Below are 4,340 nucleotides of genomic sequence, written 5' to 3'. Positions count from 1 at the left end.
GGTATTTGGTCTTCTAATTACTTCTGAAACACAGATACATTTTATTCCTATTTAAGGTCAAAATAGAGAATGTTAAAATCATCAAAGAACAATCTTACAGAAGGTAACTATGATAACCAATAATTATCGCACAAATATAGTGGAGTTGTAAGTTCCAGTTACTACCTCCATACATATAGGATCTACACAAGTCTATATAGTAGGTTTTGTAAAGTGCAAAATATGGAATTTATGATTTTATAAATGATTGTATCATGTAGGGGATAAACTATTAGAATTATTATACTAGTACTTAATCATAGCCTAAAGCTTGAATCGCACGGGTGTTTACCACTGGTTTTTGACGTCAACTGAGATTACAACTAGAATAAATGGTCTACATTTAAAAAGTGTAAGTACTTTGTAAAAAGTTTAAATGTAACCATTACAAGACATTTTAATATAACAAGGAGTCATTCATTTTTCAACATAGAGTTGTTGCTAATCAATAGGATAACAGTATTGAAATTTCATTATTATTTGTCACTTATGCTGTAGGTTTGTCAATGTAGATTAAATTATACCATTCCAGTGGAATCGGCGCAAAATTTACAAATTATGCCTGCTATTCATTAGCCTTGAGTGCATTCCATGTATTTATTTTATTTAAATACACTCTAATATAGTTTGACGAGAACAATACTTAAACACCTGTAGGAACCTAAAAACCCTTCGGGACACTATGATTTTTCCATTCCCTAATTAAAAGATAAATGAAACATGATACAAAACATTGTTTGGTGGTAGTTGGCTACTAAAAACTGTTGTTGGAGTTCGTGTTGGCTACAAAAACTGTTGTTGGAGTTCTAGTTGGCTACAAAAACTGTTGTTGGAGTTCTAGTTGGCTACAAAAATTATTGTTGGAGTTCTAGTTGGCTACAAAAAAACTGTTGTTGGCGTTCTAGTTGGCTACAAAATTATCATAATTGACTTTTTTCTGTTGAAAAGGGTACACTGTAAAAACGGCGTTTAGAATTGAAACACATCTACAACATGTTTAGATCTAAACGTGTTTAGGAAAGCGTTTAGGATCTAAACGGATATTCACGTAAACACATTGAAACCTAAACATGTTTAGAATTTAAACGTGTTGCAGTTTTATTATCTGTGAATGTTACCAGTAAGCTAAACATTAAGTAGCATCTAAACACTTCTGAAACACTTTCTTAAACACCTAAACACATTATACCACTTCATTACTGATTTCACCTTTTTACTCGATGTTCCTTTATTTTCCAACGTATTCTGTGACACTATCTCGGTTTTATTGAAATGAAAATTATGGAACAGATAATTATATTTACAAATCAGTCCCAAGTATGAGTCAATATATGTTCCTGGTATGAGCTACTTATGAGAACAATTCATATCATCTTCCCCAACTGAGTTCCGCGGCCCTTTTTTGTGTTGTAAGATTATAGATTTGCTATCAATTAAAATTTCTATATGTTAAGCAATTACTTTTTTTTACTGAATCTTGATAGTATTTATAAGGAAGATATGAGTGAATATTTTCTTTAATTTCCGGAGTCGTTGTCCGACTATGATCTGATTTTATTAAACGAACAGAGTTAATCTTTCTTGGTAATTTGATACAGACGCCTTCAGACCCGCCAAAGACAAACAAAATTTAAAACAATGGATCCCATCGACCAAGCAAATATATCTATGGACGATGCAACAGATACAGAACATCTTATTAGAATATTGACGGAATCAAAAGCCAGCTTAACAATTATTACAGCAGCAGAAGGTAAGCAAATCCAGATTTCTTAAAAAGGGGGGTGGGGCACAAAACAGGCTTAGTCAGGAATATGTGCATTAAACTGTTAACCTATATGTATCTCTTTAAGGTGTCCAGACCCCCTTCCCCTCATTGTTCCGACTGTGATATTGTTGATAGGAGCAAACATTTAATTCGGGGAGGGGGGGTCTTGTATCCTCGTCTCATGGGTTTTCGTGCTATTAAGAATGCTTTGTGACGTCGCTGTAAGACTTCAAAGCAAAAAAATAAAATAGCCTTTCAAGACGTCATAATTAATTGGACTATAGTAGTACCGTTGTAGTTCACTGAATTTTCAGAAGAAACAGTCAGTCTATCATGTCTATGCACACATTTTATTAATGTATGAATCTTTGGTTTTGTTTGTGAAACATCATTGAGTTTTTATTTACATTCTGTATAGGTAATAGTATTCGTCCCTGTACATAAAATCATAGTTTCATGTATTTTAACTTTGCAAGAAATAAGATCCCAATGGCCCATAGTGCAACATCTTTTACACATATAAACACTGAAATTATAGTAACACTACATTTGTCAAAGAGAAACTAAGAATACCAAAAGAACATTCAAAATCATAAGTTGAAAATAAACTGACAATACCAAAGGATCATTCAAACTCGTAAGTCAAAAATTAACCGACAAGTTATTAATATATTTTATTTAAACCTTTAAATAAATTTAATAATTTGTTTGTATGTATTTATAGGACTGTGACACAGTAGTGGGAATGAAATCCCTAGAATATAGATCAAATCGAAGAAAAGATCAGATATAAAACAATGAAGAAAGAAAAGGATGACTTAATTTCAAAAGCAGATGTAAGTAAAAATATATAAGTATATTATTAAGTAGCCAATAGAACTATAATACATTGTAATATGATTGAAAAATGAAGGTTAATTCGTACTCTCGTATATATATCCTGTTGAAAATAGAAAAATTGGTAATTCTAAAAAAAATATATTACAAATAAGAGAAAAGACTGTAGCTCTCAGAAATCGAGGATTTTGTTTTAAAAATATAAAAAAACTTACATGCTATATTGTTCCCTTTGATTTATTTGTCTATTGATGTGTATATGGTTTAAAGTTTTGTCTTTTTAACTACAATTTGTATTTTTCTTTTGCAAGAATCTTTTGAGAACCTTGTTTAATGTATTTTAATATAAGAATAAGTGACTGTTGCACTACAAATGTACATGTACTTGAAGGTTTCATTTTTTCGTTTCAGTTTACAAAAGTTCACCTGACAACCAAAAAGAAATGCCCACCAAGAGCCTTTATCATTCAAAAGAAGATAGTTCCGTAATGAACAATTCCTGTATGATAGGAGATGGACTGACAATTTCTGTTTTGTTGAGGATAAAATTCATGTGATTTTACATTTTCCTGTTAATGACTAAATATGGCAAATTCTCTTTATTAAATCTATTAACACTTATGAAATTGGTGATGAAAATGTTATAATTTTTCAAGGGATGGGGTAATCGTAATCTGTAATCGTAATCGATTGTAATTGATTACATTTTTTCCAGTAATCGACAGTAATCTGTAATCGAAGACATCTTCGATTACATGTAATCGTAATTTAATCGATTACAGCAAAAATTATGATGTAATCATCGATTACTTTTCGATTACATTTCGATTACTTTAGTAAAACAGTTTGATGAAATATAACATATATTAAATAAAAATATGTATGTTTTCATCACTTTATAGTACAGATAAAAGTAGAATGTATTAAAATGACTGAAGAGTTTATCAACTGCCTTATTTCTATCTTTTGTCTCAAGCTGCAATATGATCAACCAGATCCCCTACCAAATTTTACTTTATATCTAGCTTTTGAAACAAATGAATTTATGTGCTTGTCAATAATTCAAGACCTTTTATATTAAAATAAGAAAATAGTTTTAAAATAAGAAATGAGTCTTAAGTTAAGTTCTGTACTACATTAAAGTAGTAAGTTTATTTGTATTTAAATTCCTTAAAGCATAATTTTCAATAAGAGTTGAAATTTTAGCTTAGAATAGATACACAGTTGATTCCTTATAATGTTATGATACAAAAATTAAGAAAGTACACTTCCTTACAACAATGAACCAATGGCTATGCATTGAAATTCTTTTTCAGAAATAGATACATGTATCCCATTTTGACACTATAAATATATATTGTTTATAAATTGAATAGAGAATAAAAAAATCTAAACAAACTTCTTGTCTTTACTAATCAGATGATCAAAGACTTCTAATCAATAAGATGCAGACTATTTCTTTTCAATTATTTCTAATTAAGAAGGAGATTTACATTATTTTGCCCCAGGTTATAAAGTGTACTCCATTGGCAATTTCATAACCTGTAATTAGGGTGGTTATCCAAACAAAAGGATTAATTCATGCATGTCATTATAATTATAAATTTCGATCTTTAAAATTAGCTGAACTAATTAATTATTCTACCTTTTTTACATTTTTTTTCAGAGGAAAATTCCAACATTGTAATTAACTATG

At 29.7% G+C, this 4,340-nt stretch overlaps 1 long non-coding RNA gene across 1 annotated transcript; it reads left to right on the top strand.

Annotated features, from left to right (window-relative positions):
• Positions 1-1,621: 1,621 nt before the first annotated feature.
• LOC127728487 (uncharacterized) lies at positions 1,622-3,298 on the top strand. The gene is made up of 3 exons (XR_007994134.1): positions 1,622-1,792; positions 2,532-2,643; positions 3,056-3,298. It is a non-coding gene; the product is annotated as an uncharacterized LOC127728487 (long non-coding RNA).
• The last annotated feature ends 1,042 nt before the right edge of the window (positions 3,299-4,340 follow it).

Source organism: Mytilus californianus, unplaced genomic scaffold (assembly GCF_021869535.1).
Source record: "Mytilus californianus isolate M0D057914Y unplaced genomic scaffold, xbMytCali1.0.p SCAF_2, whole genome shotgun sequence".
Lineage (NCBI taxonomy): Eukaryota > Metazoa > Mollusca > Bivalvia > Mytilida > Mytilidae > Mytilus > Mytilus californianus.
The sequence above is the reverse complement of the archived record's forward strand: the minus strand, read 5'-3'. Positions and strand labels throughout refer to the sequence as shown.